We start from the raw sequence: 24,740 nt of genomic DNA on the forward strand, positions 1-24,740 counted from the left end.
TTTATAGAGTTGTTGAAATGGTGGCTCAGTCTTGCCAAAATGAAGCGCATGAACAGGAACAATCCATCTGAAGTCCAACAATTGCATGAATGGATATTAAAAGGATTTTACATATTCAGATTTATTTGAGAGGCATTAGAAATGTGCTTTTCCGCCTGTCTTCTATTTTTCGATGCATACAGGTGAAACATCTTTACTGTACACCAATGAGCCATAATTCACCGAACACTGTAGCCTTGTACTCTAAAAAATAGAACACAGATGAAAGAATGGCTCCTGTATTCCGCCTTTGACACTTATGATGCCTTCGACTTTTTAACCCCAACTTTCATTGGATGAAAGCGTCCCCCTCACCGCCTGTCTCCTTTTCCCATTTGCTGTCCTCTGTCTGTCATACACGCCACCCCCACCTCTCTTTCGCTGTCTCATACCCCCCCCCCCCCCCCCTCACACACACACACACACACAGACACACACACTGCACAATGCCTCTCCCTTCTCTCTCAGTGCCTGCGGTCATTTTCACCCGGTGATTGAACTGGCTGTGGAGCTTGCGTGTGCGTTTGAAACAGGAGTTGTGGGAAAGAGAGAGAAAGAGAATCCGGTAAAGAGGTTGCGGCAATAGAGAGTAACGGGATGAGAGCGGGGAAGGATAGAGCCACGGGCAGGGAGACAGATGCCAGGGCGAAAGAGAGGGAGGATTGTACAGCTACGGATATTGCCTTGATGTTGATAGCACCACGCTGACCTCCCATCATCCTGGTATCTCTGCCTCTGGTCTGCCTCTCAGGCTCACTGAACTTCTTCCTCTATGATCTCTGGGCTGGAATCATTACAGCCAATTCGTCTTTCACAATGCCATGCTCCATTTATTACTGTTTTCTAATTATCTTAAGGGGGGAGGGAGTACTTTCGCAACCAAAGATGCACACTAAGTTTTGTGAATATAGAACTTTTTTTAAACCAGAATCTCTATCTGTCTCTCAGAATATGTGAATATTTCCCTCTGTGCCTCAGCTGTTTAGCGTCCCCCCCCCCCACACCCCCTTTCCTCTCCTTGTGTTCCTCTCTTTCACCGTGTAATTTGAGAGGGAACACAGTGAGAAAATCCCCCGGTCGCCTGACCCACCAATGAACCTTTGCTTTGACTGATCGCTGCAACAAGAGCCTCTCATTTAATCGGCGAAAAAGGGTCCCTCTCCTCCTCTTTTTTCCTCTCCGCGTTATGTCTTCCACCGCAAATGGAAAAAGATCCAGTGAAGTCCAGCGCCATTAACGTGTTTGATACGTGTGCCTTGTGTTGGTCACGGATGTGTATGATCATCGGTGAGTCTGTATGGGGCCCATTTATGAGATAAGGTTAGCCGTAGTAGAGATAAGGGGGGGGCGCAGAAAGAGGATCCGTTTTGGCCTGGCGTCGCGAGAGGCGTCGCAGACAGTTATAATGATTAATTTGCTCGCACTTACTGAGAAAGTACGCCCTAAAACACACCATGCTGGACACCTTTGTTAGATCCAGTCTTTTTGACATTTATCTATGGTACCAAAAAACAAATGGGATCACATAAAAGCTTAGTGAACTCCATTACCTCAGAGTTTTACATTTTATTTTACATTTCCGTTGGCAGGCACTGAGGCGAGCCAGCATGGCTAGCCAGCCCGGCTGTGTCAACAGAGAAGAAACCGGACTACAACACACACGGAGGGGGAGCGACTCATTCTCTGCTCAGGTATTGATCCACTATTTCTTATCTATTAATGCTCTCAATGTTAAATACGAAGTTAATACGTTAAGAATGAAGTCAGGAATAGGGACAGTAAGAAGTGATTTCAAGGTGGATCTGGGAAATTAGCAAGTTAAATGAACCTCCCCGACATCAAACCTAACCCAAAAGAAACCTAAATCTACCAGTTGTCTATCACAAGTATTTTCTCTTTACATGATGGTGAATTACCTGCTTATCAAAAATGTCTTTTAATCATAATTACAATCACTTGGTATGCTATGAGGGAATAGGGCGAATTGAAGCGTTTCCAGTTTTGCAAAGATAAGGCCCATTTTCAATCCTTGTCAGGCCACTGTGAATGTAACGGCCCTTTTGTTTTGGAACAAATGAAACGTTACGCCAATTGGGAGAGAAATTAAAGGTTATAAATGAAATTGAGTATTTCCTGCAGAGGGGCATCGAGGAGATTGAGATTGTAATCATTACTGTTGTGTCTGACAAAGAGTGCAATGGGTACAGGGTCTATTGTGTAATGGTAATGAAAAAAGCAGGGAACTGACATTGCAAAGGTTAGACTTAAGGCAAGAGTGAAAGAAGTGGAAGGAAGGGGGGAGGGGGAAGGGGGCTGGACACAGATAAATGGATGGGGTGAGTGGGAGCAGAGTGGGAGGAGATGATAGAGGGACAGAAAGGGGAATACAGGGTGAGGGCAGATAAGAGACAGCTGGAGGTTGAGAAAGCAAGAAAGCCGGCCAGGTTGATTTTAGAGGTTTCAGGAAGGTCAGTCGTTTGACACAGTTGGCTGCGCCGTGCCGACCCCGACCGCTCGGCCCGGCTCGCCCTCTCTTTCCGTGACTCCATCTGTCGCCATGCAAAGTAATCTGTCTGTCCGGGTGAAGTTGTGGAAAGATGCCAAACACCTTACTGTCATGCGGCCCTCCGCCCCTCTTGCTGAATCCTTGCTTCTTCTTCTCTCTGACTCCAATGGCAACGTAACGCGACAGATACAAATAATTAAAGGTGGGCTCAGAAATACACAAGTGAGTAATTTGCATTTGTTAATTAAAGTAAATTTGCCCAGCAGAACAAAACAACTACAACATGTGAGCGATAGAGACCATTTGCAGAAATGATGTTTTTCTGGGCATCCCATTGCATAAAGTCGTTAAAGTAGATGTATTCCTTAACTTCCAGTATCATAAAAGCAAACTCCCCATCTTCTACTGGGGGAATACTTTTCCCTCACTGGGCTCACATTTTGAAAAATAAGTGGCTCCGTAATGTTTGCTGTGTGTTCTGTGTCGAAGGCCATTTATCCGTGGGAAGGCAGTGCGTCCTGCCTGGGGAACAGTTTTCGACCCATTTCCACTGACAGTCCATTCAATTTTTTGTTCCTCTTGTGTTCATTCACAGTGTCCAGGTATCATGCCACTGTGAACTGCTTGTTTGATTCCAATTACTCTGATTTGTTCCCTGATCCTCCTCACTGCTCTTTTCCTGGCAACAAAGAGCCTTGTAATGAAAGACTCGGGCCACTTTTTTTTTTTTTAAATGCTGTGTATTGTTTTCTTTTTCTTTTTCTTACCAAAACATAATTTCAAATTGGCTGAGATTTTGAAAACGTTGCCTGGTCTCTGAGCTGTTGTAAATCTTGGGGTTTTGAAGCTTAGTTTGTTCCATTTCCCTGCTGTCCCAGAGTCACTGTTTACAGGTGGTTCAAAGAGGGCTTTGGAAGGATAAATCCATGTACGTCCTAACTTTGTGCTCTCAAGGCTTTAAACTCTTGCCTTTTGACTCAACTGATACATGTAAACAATTCAAAGTTACTATAGAAATATCTAATAATGTCCGTTTTGTGATCACGTCTCTACATCTGGATCGCTTCTGTTCCAACATTAAAAAGTATTCATTTGTTTGGAGAATGGTTTTGGGATCTGAACCCATAGCTTGGAAAACGCGTCTCTTTTTTATCTTCCACACATCAAACAAGTTCTGTGTTATTGAGATAATCTGATCAAGCAGGTGATCTGTTATCTGTAATATATTTCATTTTGAGAGTAATCCGCTCAGCCCTTTTAACACAATAAATGCTTTTATGAGCCTCAGTCCTTGTACATTTAAAGTCTCTCTGCTGTGTGTTAACTCTGCCAATAACACATGCTGTTTAAGACTTGGCAGCTAGTCTGCCGCCTCCACAGTAAATGGTTTGCAGCTGACTTTAACACACAGTGGCTTTCAAACTTTTCAAAAAGATTTTTGTTGCGGGCAAAATTGATTTGGCGAGGTAAGGTTTCTGACCCCCACTCAGCGTGCGTGTCAGTCACCTTTTCCCATGTGCATGACTTTGGAGCTTGGGCAAGCTTTTCGGAGTAAATCACAAATAATTAAAGGAACCGTTTACCCTCCTTCCCCAAGACACCTTTGAAGTTGTCTGAACTATTGTTGGAGAGGAAGATATGTGTGTGAGTGCTAGTGTGTGTTTATCGCCGTCTCATTCTACCTGACGTAATGTAACCAAATAGGCTCACAGACACACACACCTTGTGTTTTAACAAGATAAGCCTGCTGAGCTTGTGCTGTGAAACATTGATTTCCAGTGTATATCAGGAAGGGAAGTTATGGTAAAGATAATAGAGGTGCTTGATGTGTGTGGGGGAGGAGGGGGGAGAAAGAGAGAGAGAGAGTGAGAGAGAGAATAAGAGGGGTGAGAGGAGAGCAAGTAGAGTAGGGCTGCATTTTAATTATTAACAGCCGGGCTACTGAAACTTCTCTCTCTCTCTCTCTCTCTCTCTCTCTCTCTCTCTCTCTCTCTCTCTCTCTCTCTCTCTCTCTCTCTCTCTCTCTCTCTCTCATACCCTATAATCCAGAGTTAGGGTATAAACACAGTTACAGTTTCCATCTATCTCACTCATCCTGGGTGGCCAAACTGTGTGTTTGTGCGTGTGTGTTTCCCTCTATGTGTGTTTTCTTGTTTGTGGGCGAATGTCTGTATAGTTGTGCGGCCACACTGTGACCTCTCCTGACCCATTGTGTTTATTCCACCGTACAAAACAGAAACACAAGACACAAAAACACTTGTAATGTGAAGTCTTGACTACTCACGCTTGCAATAAAACAGTAAAACCTCTACAAGTTGCAGGGTGAATAACAAACACATCTTCCCTTCTGCAGTAAACACTGTAGTTCTGCGTTGGATGGATTCACACACTTGCAGTCACATTTTCACACCAAGATCAACCGTCTGTGGGGCTTTTAAAGAAGTCTCATGTTCCATGTGATCCATCAGTTGTAATATGACGCTTTATTGATCCCTTTAGTCATATTCTGTTTTTATTGAGGTCAAAGGTCAAGCTCAGCTACAGAACAGCACGACTGCGAGTCTCGACGGGCCAAGGGTGTCCCAATACAACCCGTCACTAAATGTTGTTGTTCAAACACATTATCTTTACACGGGTCATGAATATTTGAGATTCGTTTTTTGTGTCCTGAATGCAAGTTGATGTGCTGGATCTTTCACCCAAAAATAATAAGAATGCAACAAAAATGGAAAAGGTGCAGAGTTGAAACTTTACTTGAAACACTTACTTTATATAACCCCAATGTTTGACTTTGAGTTTTGCATAATGCAAATAACTTTTTTCATGCTTGAATGACACATTCTGTCGTGGTCAGTGTCAGCTGTTTAAGTAAGGAGCTTTAATATCTGTACTGCAGATGTATGGTGCCTCCACTTTAACTGCTCTACTCAATTTTAAAATGAAGACAAAATAACTCACAATATTTAATAGTGCAATCTTATTGCCTTTTGGCAAAGTTCTCACTGACGTATGTCTCAGGTGATTGGCTCTAAAAGCAGCCTATACGGTTTGGATGAACTAGATCAACACAAGTTATGAACGTTTTTAAGCTGGCAAAGGAGAAGGAGGCCACGTGATGGGACGAGACGTTGCTGACACCACTCTTTAGCTGTTGAGTTATAGAAAGCCCCCATATATGATCTGTGGGTGGCCTCGAATGCCTTTCAGAGACACAGGAGGGTAGTTTGAACTTTTTCTGAGGGAACGTGAAACCCGCCAAATCCTCTCAAGTCTTACATCAACATCAGACTGTTATTGATGTGCTCTATTTTAAGGTGAGAGCTTTGAGAGTCTCACTCTCGCTCTCCTGTATATATTTTTCCCACTCCGTCTCTCCCTTCCTGTGTTGTCCGTGGAAGCGTGGAGCATTCCTCTCACTGCACAACTATGTGAAAGGAAAAAAGCAACCCTGGTTAACTTTCCCAAAAGTTAATGATTTAGAGGAGGTGTTGGCAGACTAAATTATCACCTCCTGAAAGGACCCATTGAGATCACATATCTGAGCCACACATATCTGTAGCGAGGCTCAACTCAGCCAAGAAAGACGGAGCACAGCTCCACCCGAATCCAGAAGCTGTCTATTCCAAACTGAAATGAAACACGGTTATTTAGTTGTTAGCTCTCAATCAAAACCTGGAAAAACACCTTTAAGAGCTCTTAGAACGTTTGATTTATTTTACACCGTTGAACACGCTGAAGGAAAATCAAGGTGCAGACGTGGTTTAAGTTGTTTCACCATTAGCAAACAGGTTGCGTTTGATCAGCTATGTTTGATGTTTAAAGGGTGAAGTATGGCAGTGACTTTTTTTTCTTGCTTGGATTGCTGAAATACTCTCTTTCAAGGTGTTACTTTTTTAAAGCATATTTCTTTTCTGATCGGGTGAATTCAGGTGTGTGCAGGGAACCATGCAAACCTTAAATCACTTAACTGATCTATTACATGATTTGACTTCTGGGGCTTTTCTGCACATTCACCTCTTTTGCCAATCCTCCCGTATGAAAATCGTGAGATGAAAAATCCCAGAGTTGAAAGCGCAGAAAGTGAGCCTGTGTAATATGACAGCTAAATTGACGGCATGGGACGGAGTAAGCTGACTGTTCTGAAGGTCTAATGAAAGGTTTCTTTGAGAGGCCATGTCAGCCAGTGAATGGAGGTAAAATGTGCTGCACCCCCCCACCTCCCTCTCTACCTCTTTCTCTTGGCTGAAAATAAAGCCTATGTCTCTTTTGATAGGCAAACACATTATTATTTTCTCCAACGTACTTGCATGCAGTTCACAAACACACATCGTAGCTCATATCGATGCCAAGCGGTCTAGAAGGAACTGTACAAATAACTGAGGTAACGTACTGTAACTCGAAATAATTTAATTGTGAGCGACGGTCTTTCCTTTCATCAAGTACAATGGACATTTCATCCCTTTCTTCTTTGATCTACATGTGTCTCACTCTTTCTGTCAGTCCGTGTGTGTCCACGAGTCATGCTGCTAACAGAGGGAGTTATTCCGCTACATCTTCCAGCTACCTTTGATGGTCCTTCTTGATTTATAGCAACATTAAAAGGCTGTTGCCGGCGTTTGCATTTTTATTTTATGTTTCCTCTCCCGTGCATGAAGAGATCCTATATGACTTATTATTGCGACAGATTCTGCAGAGGACAGTGTTGGTGTGTGGATGTGGGTGTGTTGGGGCGGATCAGTTAGACTGCAGTCTGTGCTGCATGCATTTCAATGACTTAGACATAAAATCTCATTATTATACTTTCCATGAAAGGTGAACAATCAAAACATTCCCTTTTTGCAGAGTTAAAAAATGCATTGGAAAGAAAAATGGGTGCAATTTTAATTTAATTAAATGATTTTTAATAGCAAACCAAGGCAAGTAAATGAACTCATACACATACATGTGTGTTATGTATTATGTATTACTACATAAATAACTTTTTTTCTTGCTGAATTTACTGTGAAGAGAAAGTTGGACAATATTGGCATTATTTAAAATTGCATTGTTGTCCAAGAACACACACGTTTGCATTCATCTTTCTTTTCTCAAATTGTTTAAATCAACCCTTCACTGTTCAAACTGCATCTTAAGAAAAAAAATGGAATCTGACACCACTTTGCACTGGGCCCCAGGGCGAGTGAGAGACAATATGTTGTTCTAATATGCTAATTCTGCATTAACGATTCAGTGACAATGAGCGGGTGAGATAATAACACCATTAAAAGTTAGCATTAGCATGTAGTATGTTAATTAGGCCAGATGGGACCATTATGTTTGTGTAAATTAACTCTTTGACAGGCCTTTGAGAATGTTGTCATTAGAAGTACACTGTAATATACTTTATTTGCTGAAACATTTATGTTGCAGTATGTAACTTTAAGAAGAAAGAAAGAGTCAACATTTTGTGATAAAATACATAAAAACTGTCTACATTATATTATTTCATATTCAAATTGTTCAACTTGATTAACTGACTATAGTCATTTTAAGATTAGGGTTAGTAGTTATTATTTTGACACTGTCATAAACTTGAAACTATTTGTATTTATTTTTAACGCATATACAAATACATACATAGGCAGAAGTAAAAGGACACAATTGCATAACCAGTTAGTATAAGCAGAGGCGGAGCCGTCTACCGGACTATATGGTTGATACTTTCCAATCATGAACATGCATTTGCCCACTGAACATAAGCATAAGTATAAGAGACGGTTCCACCAGCTGCTAAGCTGTTCTACAGCTGAGGGTTCCGCCTCTGCTTATAGAACGAGGGATATAATATTGAAAACTGGGCTCTGCTGCTCCACTGAATTCTATGGGCGCAGCCCCTTAAATTGACATCCTGCCGTGACATAACATAACATACGTGACTGAAGTGTGGTCAGTGCTCCAAGCCAGGAGCAACTGCAGGCTTTGATGCTAATTTATTTCAATTCATATATCGCAAGTATTTTACATAGTGTATTTATTAAATCTTTCTGTTATTGTGATTTAAACCACACATCTGAATGTCTAAAAGATGAGTCATTCATCTGTCATCTTTTAAACGGCTTATCCTTACGGTCGCAAGGGGGCTGGAGTCAATTTTCTAACATCAGGCAAGAGACAGCGTGCACCCAGGACATGACCGCCCGCCTGTCAATGGAGGGCAAAGGTCAAGTGGGGCATCAACCATTCCTACGAATGCATTGGCTGGGAAATAAACCCTGGTCAACTGCTTAGGCTCCGCCTATGCGAGCCACTATACCACCAACACATTGTTGTTATTGTTATATTATATTACAGAAGGAAATGAAACGTTTAACACTTTTTAAATGTTCTTTTAGCAGTGGTGATTGTTTCTAATTGTATAAGCCTACAACTCAGGAAAAACAAATATCTGCTCTATAAAGTAACTTTTGGTCATTGTCCTGAAGACACTGGACCAACTGTCTCTCAAAGAACCCAGTATCCTTCTTTAGCCAGAATCAGTATTCTTTTTCCACTAGTGTCCCAGGGCATTTTCTGGCTTTTTGGCTCAGTAATCCAGGGCATATTCTTAAAGATTCTTAACCCAGCAGCAATCTTTTTTGGGGGGTTTAGTCCAGCGCTGCTCTTGGGAGGTCCAACAGCTCACCAAACCCCTCCAGTCATTTTTTGCCATGAAGGTTTTTATTTTCACTCACACTGTCCCAATCCCCGCGACAATTAGAGGTCATCGAGGAGCAGTTTCTAGCAAATGCAGGGCTAGACAATGTTGTTTTGGAAAGTTGCAATGGTCCCTTGTGTTATTTGAATAAACTTGAAACACCAACATTAAAAGAACAAAGACATCTACAATACAGAAACAGAAATAGGTTGCTTATCTTTTAATCATTTTTTACTTTCCAGAAAATCTTGTTTATCTAAATCCCCTTGGAGTCAAGGTTGTCCGAGATAATTAAAATTAAATTTAAATGATCTGCTTAGACGTTCATTGAAATTCTCTACCGAGTCTTATTCAAATTTTGAAATATGAATGGAATCCATTTTTGTCTTCCTTTTGCTTGTGCTCATTATCAATCCACAAGTAACATCAAAGATCTGAGGCTTGGAAAAATATTCCACTGTGCCAAAAGATGTGCCCACCTGTGGCATTAATGCTTCCAATCAGGGATGTTTGTTGAAACACAGCTCATCTTTTTTCCATAGTGTCACAATCCATCTCCCTAAACCCTAATGATTTAAAACTACAGTCTCTACTGCACTCAAGAGGCAAGGAAACTGCTGCAGCGGAATGCTCATAATCCTTTTCTCTGTGTGTGGGAATTTGGCCTATCGAGAAACTATTGATCCTGACCCATTAATCAGACATTATCCAAATCAGCCAATGTTGCTTAGCAGCCGTTCAACAAATATATTGAGCACTAAGCTTTAATGGGTTTAAAATAACCTCTGTGCACTGGGCCGCCTTTCGTTCGTACATGTGACTTTTGCAGCCAAACTCTGCTCTGTCTGTCTGTCTGTCTCTGTCGCTCTCTCTCTCTCTCTCAGTGTCTTGTCAGTATGAGATCATTGTCTCATCCATGCCCAATGATGTCATTTCCTTCATAAACAAGTTCAACTTCCTCTCAAGGATCCATATCGGCTGAGCTTATCCTGTTGGTGACCCACTTGGGAATTTTGTTTAATTTCAGATAAACTCTGTTTTAGTTTCTTGTCATTTTGCAAAGTTGCATGAAACTATATTTCCTCTGCACAATAGTGCGTTTAGCTCTACGGTGCGTGATGCAGAGTACAAAAAGGCTCCTAGCCTGCCGCAGAACCACAAAAGACCAGTGGTGAGCCAGATGTTATCCCTTTATGTATGTTGAAACGTCTTTATTTTACCTGACTCAAAGCTCAGATTTACGTAAGTGAAACCATCTGACTTTCCAGTGGCTCGTTGGTGGGGCGGTGTTTGCACAGCAGTGCAGATCAAGTGAGCAACCACAACCTACACCGGTGTCAAACAACTCTTAGGCACCACGGCATGTGGAATTCAACGGCTTCACTTGTGCAAATGTATTGAAATGGATGTTGTCCCTCTATAAGTCAGTAAGGTAAAGGAAAGGTTTTTTATTGAGTGAGGCGCAGCTGTCGCCTGCCTGCAACAACATGGGCTGAGGTTACGGCGTTCAGCCAAGGTAATCACATCTAGATGAGCTTTAAAGCTGATGGGTGCTGTGAGGTAAAACGGACCTGTTTTCTTTGCCAATCCCCCCCCCCCTCCTCTCTTGGGGGTTTCTCAGGGGAGGTTGATGTGGGTTAGGGGTTGAAAAACTGCTACACCCATGTGTTTCAACAGCTCTCCACCACATGTGTTATCAGCTGAGCCATGGATGTGGGAAAGCCTCGCAGGCGGAATGACATCATGCCTTCTGTAAAACTAGATATAGTTAAACACGAAAGGGTGTAACTGGGAAACCAAGGAAAAAGGGAAGATTGTTGGAAACGGACAAAACAAGTGCAAACAAACAAAGACTTAAATTCCCACAAAAACCGTTAAAACACAAACCTCGGTGGGCTTTTGGAAGCTGAACTACACCAATGGAGAGTTGGAAATTCCATTCTCTGAATCAGACTGTTTGTTAGATTTTAATTCTAGTATCAGTGTTCTGTCTCTCAGCCGTTTCACCATAAAAGCAATGTTTGCACTGTGGCCTATGTTGATGTGTTTTACTGTGGCCCAGCAAAGCAAATGGATTTCTTTGCCCTTTCAAAGAGCTTTGGCATCGTCAGCTGTTTGGTGTTGAGATGTTTGAACAGTTAAAGATTCTCCGCATGTGTTACCAGTTTAGCCAGAATGAGCAAGAAGCCCAGTGGCCAAGTGACATAATTTATAGTTTAGCACCAACACACAGGGGTGGAACTGGTAATAGTAGGGAATCTGTGGAAATAAGGGAAAAAAACAACAACACGATAATATGTTGTGCTCTCACATTGGAAACTAATTGTTCTTGATGTTAAACACTGTGTCTCCTACGTTTGGCTGAGAATGGCAATGCAGGACGGACTGGAGCTTACAGTTTAAACACCTCATGAACATCTGGACTCTTTTCATAAAAACACCACTCATTTCATTAGATCAGTTTAATAATTTTTGGTGCTTTAATTATGTGAACTCATGACTTGAGATAATTGCCTTGCTCGGCTTCAAGGCCTTCTTGTGAAAATGAAAAGAGGACCACATTTGAGTAGATTAAAAACACAATATACATTCTGATACCACATTATATACAAAGACAGAAATAGTAGAAATAGACATAAATGGTTAATGTATTGTAATTAAAGTATATTGCTCATTTTATACATACCCAGTACAAACGTAAGCTATGTAGAAGAAAATAATTATTGTAATACTATAATTGCTAGTAGATCACATGGGACCATCTTACATTATAAACTTTCTAAATTATTCGCCCATTCGGGTTAAAATATTTTCATCTCAGTTTGAGTCCAAAATCCCTACTGGTGAACACTGTAACACAGCAAGGTCAAAGTAAGCTAATTTACCCACCGATTAGATGTCTAGTCATGATAGTAATGTTAATAAATACATTACATATGTACATTACTGGGGAGATCAGGAATAGTTGTGCCGGCACAACCCAACAAGGGTGTTTTTATAGAAAGAGGTAAATTGGCTCAAGCCATAAAAGCTTTTTTTCTACAGCACAAGAGAGAAGTGGTGAACTGCTCATGTTGTTAAAAGAGGGCTTTAGGGAAGATTACATCGCCATTGTCATCACCACCATGACCGCTGCTCTGACCAGCACCATGATCATCATCATCATCATCTCCAGTCCTCTAACCACCATCATCATCATCATGTTCCAGAGATCAGCACACAGGGATAATAACTCCAAGATTTAGGGCCCCATTGGAAAGATGACGTCACTATTTCCCCCCTCTATAACGCTCCCGAGTACAACTGACTGAGCTGAAGAGCAGGAATGTAGTTTTGTAAATGATGTGATGTGTTGCTATGCTTTGCCGTCCACATCTCAGGGATTTCCAGAAACAGCCCTGTAGGAAAGTTGACATCATCCTCATACTGCAGAACAATAACTGGCATCCCCAGTCTACTCACATAAAATGGACATATGTCTGGAGATGTATGACAACAATGGAAGCTGTTGGCCCTTATGCAGGAAATTGTCAGCTGCTTGACGGTCTGGAAATAAATATAGGGGATTGAAGTGTCTTAGCGGAGCGGTAGACTTGCCAGAGGCACGGCCCATGAACTGTGACTGTAAGGGTTCGAACCTTCCTGGTGAAACACTGTCACACATTTCTGTTTGATGTTCAAAGAGTATCTGGGCCGTAATGTCCGAAATCAGATTAGTAAGCCTGTGGAGGGTGACTTTAGTCTGCCCTTGGGCCATATTACCGTACATAGTTTCCAGACACAGTGAGCACATTTTATAAACCGATATAAAAATGTGAAACAAGAATGTCGACAGCGTCTGAAAAAACAACAACACAGAAGGCTCAAGTTTAAACACCCATCTTGATCTAAACAGAGAATTCTAGCAAGTTAATTAGTGATTTAACTGCCGTAAGTGATCGAGGGAATCATTCAGCTGTGTTTAACTAAAATCAAACGTGCTACAGGAAAAATAAGTTAAATCCTACTCGCAAGAGTACACGGCTGAGTGACTGAATAGAGAACCGAGTGTGTAGAACTCCTCTTATGGTTTAGCACTCTGAAAGTGACAACATGGTGGGAAATGATGACCACAGCGCGTTTGTCTGTCAGCAGTTTCTTAGGGAGAGGGAGTGCGTGTGTATTTGCGGTCGATCATGTGTCATAAAACAAATGACAAAGGCTTTAAAATACCAGAGACACGATCATGTTCGTACCTGCGCACACAGCTGTAGCAAAGTGGTGACTTTTTACACACAGCTGACAGCAATGTGATGTCATCCTGCTTAAATCTAGCTCTAACAGCATGTATCAGCTGCCCCTGTGGGGGTCAACATATGCATGAAGCCATTTTAATCTTAATGTCATTCCGAGCAGTTGTGAACAGGGATCTCGATCCTCTCATTTTCTGCCACAAACACACAAAGCGTGCGGTGGGTGACTCAGTCCTGAGGGGTGAGGGCATCCCTGAGTAGTCTGAGTAAGTGTGCTGTATACCTTACGCTCTCTTTAGATGTGTCCTTAGGCACAATGGAGCTGGGCCTCTGACTCATTTGAGTCACGCTGATGTGTCTAAAGAGGAAACATTGTTTTTTTGTGTTTGAATCAATGAGGGGTCAGCTAGCTGAATCAAATGGGTTATAAAAAAACAGCTGACTAATTCGCTACGGTCCATAAAGCAACCTCCTCGTATCACATCCGACATGATCTGTGAGACGAGGTGTACGAAACCTGCACACACACATGCTGTTCAACTTGTCCTCTTTCCTGCGGAACGAGAATACTTCCTTGTTTATGCAGCAACAATAAAAAACACAATCAGCCACAAGTCAACACTGACTGACTCCAAACAAGCTGCATTACGGCTCTAATTGAGCTTTAATAAACCCTTATTAAACGGCCGCAGGCCTCATTAGGCAGTTCATTAAGTCATTTCATCCTTTTATTTCTTCATTAAGTCTATTTTCTTCTCTCTTTTGCTCCCAGGAAGTGTGGGAGTGGTGAGGTCGGGGAGATCACGACCTTAATTCTCTCCAAGACAGACAGTTTAATTAACACTGGAGGAATCCTCACTGGCTCCAGACTTCTACGCCGGGAATGTTCAGGGGGATTGGACCGCCAAGGTAAGGCACTAAGCTAATTTGGCTTTTACAGGCAATATATCCCAACCTTTTCAATTATAGCTACTGTGTTCCCTGTGTTTAAAATGTAATTAGATGCTGATAAAAAAAGGAATAAAAAATGCATACCAATTATGAATACATATGTTATTTAGCAGTGTTTGAAAGAAATTCCTGATAATAAACAATGGTTTGATTAAATGTGAGCAATTCTTTTTTATTTTCCACTAGACTCTGACATGGGGAATAAGTAGTAAATGCAAAGTAAACAACTACTGACTACACTACAGTGAGACTGGGAGATATGGAACTATTGCAAGATACTGACAGAAGGGAAATAGCAACATACAGTCGTGTCTATTAGTACTTCCCCTTCATTTTGCATCCACATGTGGGCCGTGTACAGTTGACAGGGACATTTCTGCCACAGCGGTTCTCAAAACGTTCAAAACGGCACCACCAAACCACTCGTGCTCATGTGTAGGTTGTTTACAATCCAAAACAGGAAATGTTGATCTTTATCTTCATAAACATAAAAAAACAAGTGTGACAGTGAAAGTGAAGAGGATGAATCACTGATGGTTTTAAGTTAGTGCTGAAAGTCTGTTCAACCTTTAAGCTTTATTCGGTTTTGACCTTGTTCTGTGCTTGTTATGTGCGTCTTAGGTTTGCACTTTATGATGAACTTCCCCTTCATCGTTCACCTCCTTCAATCAAAGACGAGATCGCTTTCAGGGTTTCACATGTTTGAAAAACATTTGAAAAACGTCATGAGGACGCGGTGTTGTGTATTTTATGACAAATATTGATTGTACACAGAGTTTTTTTATGGTTGGATGAACATAATAACAGAGACCAGAATAACAACCAGATGCAAAAGGACACACACACACACACACACACACACACACACACACACACACACACACACACACACACGCCCTCCAAACCTCCAAAGATTCGAATCTGAAACATTAAAACTGTCCCTTTGAAGAGTACGATGAAAATTGTTCCCCCTAAAGCTGAAAAGTTGAAGATTATAGTTAGTTAAACATCTGTTTTTTCGTCGTGGAGGGGATTTCCAATGTTGTGTGGAATATTCGGAGAACTCTGCACGCACAAACCGTGTACTGTTTTTCATGTGCCGTTAAATAACACCTGGTCCACTTTTTGCTGTTAGCAGTCAAGTAAGACATTCACATGGAAATCTTAGCGGAAACCGTATGAAGCAATTTCATGTTGCATAGCGATCAGTTTGAACGTTGTAAAAATACAAAAAATGGTTAAAATACGCACAAACAAACAGAGATGACACTGATAAAATACCGCAGCAGTAATACATGGAGACTGGACTCAATTTAGCTACGTATTTGACTGAATGAGGTTTATGTGCATAATAAGAGTGAGGGAGAAATCAAGATCGTGTCTGTGAGTGCGTGTGTGTATGTGTGTGTGTGTGTGTGTGAGAGGTTTGGATCCTGCTGAGGAGACAGATGTTCATGGCAGAGATGAGACGGAGTCCAAATGAATCCACTTGTGAGTGTGTGAGTGTGTGTGTGTGTTACAGGGAGTACTCATCCCCTGCAAGTTAGAGAAACTCATTCACCTGCGTGTGTTGTCTTCATGACGTTTCGTATGGTTGTGTGTGTGTGTGTGTGTGTGCCGTATGTTGGCATGGTTCAGTGCAGACAGACTTCCACCTTCAGCCATGAAGTGATTGAGTGCTCTGAAGCGTCAGCAGATGTCCAAACCTCGGGATTCACTCCAGCCTCTTCCTATCTTCTGCTTTCTCCCTGCTGTGTATGTTCTTCCTCATCTCCTTGACACTTTGTCACTCATTTACATAAATACACACACACACGCACCTATTCAACATGCATATAAAGTATATTATATTCAAATACACACACATACAGTATTACTGGCTGTTGATGCAAATAAACATGCACAAACACTCAAACATAAGGAAGTCCTGTTTTCTTTGTTATGTAAAATTATAACGGGTGAATTGAAAGACACACAAGAAAAACACACACGCACAAACACACACACACACACACACACGTGTATGTCAACTTATTGGTTACACAATTGGAACCATAACTTCCATTAAAAGCAGAAGCTGTCGACTGTTTGTATCTTTGGAAAGAGAAATGAAACTGGAGTCCGTTGAAGCCAGTAAAGATGTTTCATGTTTTATCGTCTTCTTTGAAAATCATATCCCACATGATCCAGACGACACATAAAAAGCTGAGAGCTACCTGCAAATATGTGTTATTTTAAAAGTCGGCATTATTAGAATTCAATCTGGGACGTGTTTACAGAAATTAACAATTCATCCAGTGTGTTCTGTCAGGTGCAGATTGTACAACGTCCAGCCATGCCGCTCAATGTAAACGACTGGGTAGAGAAATAAAGAATAAATCATGTACTCAGAAGTTTAATACAATCCAATCATGTCCACATCTGGAACTTACGGGGAGACCGCAAGATCTCCTTGAGGGGGGAGGGGGAGAGACCCTTAGCTGTGTGTTGTGATTTTAGCTGTACTCAACTAATTGAAAGCAATCAAAGGCAAGCAATTACAAGACACGGGTCAGTTTCAGATCAGGGGACATGCATGTGCACAAATACACAAAAGGACACACACACACAAACAGGCAGTCACCCACACATTTCCGATGTGTTTCATGTGAGACGGTCTTTTCTTCTTTCTCTTTCTTTTGGAGAGGAAGTGCGGGTCTAATGACTTTTCCAATGCGTCACAAGCCCGGCGTGTGGGAGGCAGACAGCCGCGCTGCACGTGTTCGCATGTGAGAACCCAGTTTGGGCTTTATGAGTTCGGCTTTTTGAAATTCACATTTTTTTTGTCCCAGGAAAAGACTTTTTTGATTTTTATAGTTTATAGGTCTTCCTCTGGAGGAAATGTACACATATGCTTATTTCACTGTGTACATTTTACTTTGTTGTGCTTGTGGGACATGTGCTTGTAATGAGGCATGCTCACTGGTACTGTATCAGTGTGCGCTTTGCTTTCTGTGTGTGACTCAGTTCTGTAAACACTGCCTCCACTGGGACCTCACACACTTTTTTCTCGGCCACACATTTTCTATATCAATCCTAATCCATATTTTATTCCATGTGAGAATAACTGTGGATCGAGCTGAAATTTCGGTGATTGTTTGCTGTCGTAGTGGATCCTATATTGATGAGGGTTGCTACCAATGCACATCCAGATTTCTACATCAATGTCCTATATCATTATTAAACTTTATAGGAGAATCCCACCCCAAAAGCCAAAGTGACCTGTAAAACTACAGTTTCTTAAACATTGCTGGGGTTTGGGTTGTATCTTACAAGATACAAAGTGATGCAAAGAACATACGGCCACGTGTTTTAATTCATTGACTCCACACAATAGGTAATACACTTAATAATAATGATCATTAAACTTAAAATGAATGAGGTTCACCGATACAAGATAAGCACACAACCAAAAGTCCTTCGGTTCCGTTTGTTTTTTTGAGGTTCAAATATTTCAAGCAATATTGAATAATAGAGTATACATGTAGCTCAAAACCACATCTCCAAAAATATGAAAAAAAACAAAAAAGTCTTTATGAGAGTGAGAGAAGGTTATCTTGTCTAATGGTAAGTTCCTCATACTGTTGGGAGTCTGTTCATGTGGGGCCACAGAGGAGTTTTGAGCACCAAACGAGTACGCATTCCAAGACCAAGGTTGATGCTTAGCGGTAAGCAGGAGATTGTTGAAACATTGTTTTAGGTGAAATGAAAAACAGACTCAAAAGCAGCCTTTTGATTGGATCCAAGGCCTTTGCTGAACTCTTCTTCCAAACTCATCTCTCCCCTTTTCTACCTTTGCTCTCTGGTGCAAACTCTATCATTTCCCTTTCCATGGCTTTCGTTTATGGACACCCACCCCCATTCCCAGGTCCTGTAGATCAAATATTTTTATTCACCATGATGTGTATTTTTTCTAATACAATTCTTTCTCACTATTTTAACATCCGTCTTTCTGTGTCTCTGACCCCTTTCAGATTTTTTCATCTTCAATTATGCTTCATTGGCTTTGTGACAACATAATGTAGTGTAAAGATCTAAATAACTGAGTTATGGGGGTTACGTATGGAAAGTGGACGGGTCAAACAAACAGTACATTTGAAAGAGAAATCTAATATCCAAGTGTTTCTGTACCAAAGTTATTTTTCAAGTTACATTTTTTGTACGAATATTAGACTGCTTGCATTTTACAAGTTCACACAGTTATTTTAGCAACTATAATGTTTATACAAAACAAGTAGAATTTGTAGAAATAGCACGTTAACTGCGACTGAACTGGGATACCTAGTCCTTGTGAGAGTGACCCTTCTAAAGGAAAAAGCGTGTCTGACCGAGCATCAGTATTAGATGACTTGGAGTGACAGCATTTTATTGTCTTTGTTTATGCAGTAAATCAGTAACTCCAAGATTGATTCACTAACACAATACCGGTGATTTAGTTGCACGTGATGTGTAATTCCAGGTTTTTCAATGTTTGTTTTAGTTTAAATCAATTATTACATTGAATTTCCTTAGAGCAGTTTCATTGAGAGGATGACAGAAACAAGTAAAGGAAGTTTGTTTCATCCTGCTCCCTCTCCATTCTATCTCTGTTGCTGTCGTTGTGGCAGAAGACCAACGAAGACCGTGCTCGGAGTTTGCAACCAGCGGGTGTATTTTGTTGCAGATGAGCTCACAGAAAATGTTCACCTCCCTACAAAAGCCTTCTCTTTGTGCTCCACATCATGAGCTGTATGACTACTGTTCCAGTTGAGTAGAGTTCGGTTGAGGTCAGACAGACACTGTGTGCCCCCCCCCCCCCCCGGCTGGCTACAGGCTGGCTACAGGCTGGCTACCAACCAGATAAGTTGGAAGACAATGTGCTGGTATTTCCTCTCTCTTATTTCTGAGGGCATGTTTCTCCCACTGAGTGTTAAAAGCTCAGACAACCTCCTGAGAAACCAAATCTGACCGTTATAGTGAATAAAAATGAGAATAAATGAAGGACATTCTGTCTCTCATTTTCCTATCTCAGCATCTCCAAGCGCACACACACAAACACACACAGCACAGATTTGAATTATGCATTTGTGTCCGTATAAATAACAGCAATAATCACTTGGTAACCATAAGAAAATGATACTTGTGCGGTTAGCGTTTTAGCACTGATGTGTCCATGCCAGCAAATTTGAAACGGTGTGTTTCAGGGTGTGTGCGCACATGTGTTTGTTTAAAGTCACTTGGCTTTCCCTAACAAGTTTAATCTGAGTAAACAAGGAGCCAGCCAAATAACTGCGGAGCGAGAGAGAAAGAAACAGGGTCAGAGAGTGTGCGAAGCAGTGAGATGCAGAAAAAGCTGAGGCAAACACTTACTCAGGCTATAGCCTGAAGTCATGGACAGGAAGCTGATATTTTCCCAGACTTACTCTACTCTTTTCTTTCTTTTTTTTTTTCAGTCTGATCCGACAATAGTAGCTTCCTCTGAGGGGCTAATAATACAACGGAGCCATTGTGCCGAGCGTTGTTTCCCTTCGCCTGGTTCAGCAAGAGAGATGGCGTTTGCTTGACATGTTTCCACTCCCAGTGTGGTTGGGTGGAGCTTTCATTGCCATCAGATTGGATTGTCACACCGCATCGCAATAATGCACTATTATAGTCTGGCTCAGATAAATATGAATACACAGACACACAGTGCTCCAGCTAGTAGCCTCAATAGGCTCTGATTCCCTGTGTTTATCTTGCACTGGGACCTTAGTAGTTGGGTGAAACAGCTGTGAAGAAAAAAAGTGGGAATTATGGGCAAATAAGTGCAGTTCTCTATTGACTTTACATGCAATTGTGCTGCTTAATACATCCACACAGAAAGGGTGCTTATTACTTTTAGCTTGAAACGGCAAACAAATCTGCCAATGATTGGACTGATATGATATTGTATTTTTGGGGTTTGGGTTTTTTATGTCGCAGATATACATTTACTTTCATGTTGGAGGGACGGCGCGGTCACCACATTATCTTCATTATTGAATGTTAGTATGATGTTTTTTATGAAAAGTTTTATAGTTCTATTATTAATGGTCCTACCACACATTTTATTTCTCAAACTGTATTTATCCAAATTTGATAAGCTGCTACTGTGGGTAGATTGTTTTATTCTGTTAACAGTAACACTAACAATGCTGATCTGAAAATTGATATTGTAACATCTGGTTTGTACTCATGCGATTGCAAACAACATGAACTGAGAAATAATGATTTGTATCAACGTTAAGTTCTCATGCCTTAGACAGGTCCGTGGTCCGTTTTTAAGGCTGCTTAGTAAACAAAGGAGGAACTGCATTAGTAATTCTTAAGATTAAAAACATCCATAATGCTTCACGTCTCACGGATCCTATTTGACGGGGCCGAGTTTTATTAGAAATGTGTTGTGAGCAAGTCTGGCATTGAAAATAGTCCCACACGGACTTGAAGGCTGAATGTGAGAGGAGATTACTTGTTAGATGGATGTCTTTTGTAGTGTTCTTGACACAGCCTGATAAAAAAAAAGTATAAGTGATTTTGCAAATGAAACATTAACCCTAGCATTGCCTTGCTATTCACTCCGAACCTCCACTACACTGTCCATTAAATTGAGCCTTCTCCAGTACAATATTATGTTGAAACACTTATTATTCACCTCTTCCTAGACGCACAAATGATACATGGGGTTCTTTGAGATGAGATGATAATATAAAATCACAAGAAAGCATTACTCTTGCATGCATAGTGAGAAAGCCGTCGTATTTATGACCTAGACGGTGCAACATTAGCAAGACAAATCACTGCGTACCCCAGCTTACCCTTGATCATCCCCACAGGCATAGCACAGCCTGTCCGGCCAGGTTACCCAGTTTGTCCGTCTCCCGTTTGTGTGGGCGACTGTGTGTGTCTGCAGCCTTGCATGCATCACGATCTGTTCGCCTAGCTTCTGGCCCCGTCGTGCTGTTTGTCCACATGTTTGGATAACCATGCATCTATCATTTTATCATTAAGTCTGTCAATTTGTGTGTATGTGCGTGTCCATGGGTGAAATGACTACTGGGTTTCCCGCTGTGACAACCACATGCTCCACTCCACCCTCTTCACTTCGGGTCCCTGTTTTTAACCCACCTGGCTACTCTACCTTGACCACCCATGTTGTTCCGTCTGGCTCGGCTTTTTCTGCTGCACAAAGAGAAGGCAATGTTATGGCTTTTTCATCTTTGGGGCCCCATGTGGGGTTCCTGCAGGTGTAAATGGTACACCATGCCACCAAACCATGCCGGAGCGGCACAAAGGACATTTTCATACAAATTCATTTTGCTGCTCTCCAGTGCAAATGCATATTCCACACTACTGACTGAAACGTTACAAACCAATACTATTATGTTCTAGTTTTACCTTTTCAGGGATATCTATATGTCAGCATATAACTATGAATGACCCGGAGGTATCAACCTTCACTGAACAAATAATGAGCAATGAGCAGAAAATACTAAACTACGGCAACAGGGATGCCCAGCAGTCCATCGTGACTATTAACCACTAACCCCTTCATGGCCATCACAATCTAAAGCAAAGCCCTCCATCCTCCTCCTCTCTACCTCATCTCAACTCTTTTCTCTCTCTCCAATCACCGCCAAATTCTCCAGCAGTCACATTGTCAGTGACAATGAAGGTCTAACTTCTCTTGGCCAGTGGACCCTGTGGTTAGTAGAAGTCTGCATATCTCTGTGTATTACCTCACATGTCTGGAGGCAATACATTGCTTGTGTGTTTGAACATTGTGTGAGGATACACCCGTTTGGCGGGTTGAGTGCGTGTTTGTAGTGATTTCTGCATGGTCTTTGCTTATGACTTCTTATAATGCCGCTAATTACCTGGTCGTGGACTTAAAAGGAGAGAAGTTTTTGGTTCTGAGAGAGGAAGTGGGTAAGTGTCTCCCAGTCTAGACTAATCTGGATGATTAGGTACACCACACTGATTTAGAGGGAAAAATGTTTTGCGGGGGGATTGTTTTTGTTATAGTAAGTAGCTACTTCCTTCCTGTTTTAACAGTGTACAAAGGATGCCAGAAAAAGACTTAAGTTGGCCAAAATATGGAGAAAATAATCAGCATCTGATCTAACTCCATTATAACGTCTCTCTATAAGGTGCCTCTTCTTGCTGATCAACTCATTTTCTTCAAGTGTTCTTGTGAATTCTTGGAGGTACGTTACAAATATTAACTTCACCCACAACAATTTAAATAAGTGCATGCACATCACTGCCCTGCAGTAAACATTCACTTGTGTCCTCTTTAAACTTTCTCCCAGTCTCTATTTAAGGGGCAGACGCTAGTAAACCTAGCCAGCTGTCTACCCTCCACCTCCGACCTTGTTTTGATGAATACGGTCGCCTGTGTGCGTGTGTGTGTGTGTGCGCGCGCACACATACGTACCGGCGTGTGGGCATACATGTCAATAGGCTTTCAGTGCGACCTTTAACCTTTTGTGACTGACAGGCTAAATCTAGCCTCCATCCCTCTTGCTCTTGTTCTCGTCTCCTTTTTTCCCCTCTGTTTCCTGACTGATAGCCTGTCAGTGGGACAAGCACTCAGGCTCGGACATTATGTGAGTGTGAGGGTGGAGCGGGGGATGGAGGTGTGCAGGAGTGAGTGAGGGAAGGGGCGGGGGGGTTGTGCGGTTGCCAGTGAAACAGGGAGGAAAAGAGAGCACGTTCAAGTGTGTGTTTCTGTATAGGTGTGTGTGCGCGCTAAGGGGGTCGCAGAGGAAGACACTGTGCAGGCATTTAAAAAATAACAACCCATATAGTCGTTAAGTTGTGCTTTCAATTGTGTGTGTTTGTGTGTTCGTCGTCGCAAAGAGTGTCTGGTAATTATTTAGTCAGGCTTTGACCTTTGAACCTCTCTTTTGACCTCTCACATCCTGTTCAACTGGAGTAAAGATGGACACACATTCATACATATGCGCACCCACACACACATTTTGGAGTTTAGAGGGTTTGTGTGGGCCGGTTAAATTCAGAGGCTTAGCGATTTTGTCAATGTGAGTGGTTCAGGGTTCCTATCAAGGAATGTGCGCAAAATTGATCAAACATTCCTCATATATACTGTTAACACAGAAATGAAGTAGGAAGCAAAAGGGAAAGGATGTAACTTATTGAAGGTTTTTGCCAATAACATTACCATTTATTGATCACCAAATGCACCAGGGCTTTGTCCATTCAAAATAAATACCCCAAATACAAAAAATACAAAATATTGCCTTGGTAACCAAGTTTTTTTTTCCTGCCAATACAAAAAAGGAGAAGAAAAGCAGCAGGAACTTGCTCTGGGCTCCCTGCTGGATTACATTATTTTGTTCTTTTGTGATAACATCTACTCAGAGCCTTACATTAGCCATCATTAAGCTTAGTGTGAGCATGTGTGTGTGTGTATGATGCATCCAGTGGTTGTTTGACATCAAATATATTTCATATAAAATAGAAGGAAACTCTAAATGGTGAGTGCCCTTTTACGGAACACTAATGACTCACAATTGTTAACGTTTGTTTTCTCATCTTTTAGATACGTAGTGTGGGAGACCCCGAGACCCCTGTCTGCACAGCTGTAGACGCTGATGATTAAGCAAAAGTGCAGACACACAATAAGGTATGTTGCCCTCCCATTTTCATGGGTTACTACTGCAGGGCCTGTTGAAACGGGCCGATTGCGTGTCCTCCGCTACATACGTGTCCCGTACACCTAAAGCTTTCCCACTTGAAAGCAGGCGTCTTTGGGTTCACAGCAATACATCCGCTGGCGTGAAGTAGGGCTACGGTTTACCAATTTGCAAACCGATTTAGCCCCGACGCCGGCGTCAGAATTCCTTAGGAGTTTTTCCCGTAGCGTCATACCGGTGAATAGCCGTAACTACTGATGTTGCTCTTCGGCAGGCAGCAGTTATTTATTTTTACGTCACGGTTATAACATAATACAAATGAATAATAACCCACTCCACACTTTTCAACAGGATGTTTTACCCTGACACATAAACAATAGCGATCTTATCAGGCTGAATGTACCAAATGTACTAGTTATAAGTGTCGTGGTTGTAACCATATCTCAAGAGTCACACATACCAGCAGTGATAGCTTTAAATATCCTCAAGACATGCTTTAAAATAAAATAAAGAAAAGTTGTATGGATGTATAGTTGAATCGTGACATTTATTTAACCACCTATCGAAAATAAACAAAAACACAGCAGCAGTATAGAAAACAACAATAAAATTACTGCAGTGAATCACTTGCAATTTCAGACTCAAGC

At 41.6% G+C, this 24,740-nt stretch overlaps 1 long non-coding RNA gene across 1 annotated transcript in view; it reads left to right on the forward strand.

Moving 5' to 3' along the window:
- LOC144389717 (uncharacterized) overlaps positions 1 to 24,740 on the forward strand; it is a 64,994-nt gene that overhangs the window by 23,292 nt on the left and 16,962 nt on the right. Inside the window, exons 3-5 of the long non-coding RNA XR_013453863.1 lie at positions 1,629 to 1,730; positions 14,223 to 14,359; positions 24,000 to 24,083. This is a non-coding gene — a long non-coding RNA (uncharacterized LOC144389717). The remainder of the gene's footprint in view (positions 1 to 1,628; positions 1,731 to 14,222; positions 14,360 to 23,999; positions 24,084 to 24,740) is intronic.

This window comes from Gasterosteus aculeatus, chromosome 20, assembly GCF_964276395.1.
Source record: "Gasterosteus aculeatus chromosome 20, fGasAcu3.hap1.1, whole genome shotgun sequence".
In the NCBI taxonomy this organism is placed as follows: Eukaryota; Metazoa; Chordata; class Actinopteri; order Perciformes; family Gasterosteidae; genus Gasterosteus; species Gasterosteus aculeatus.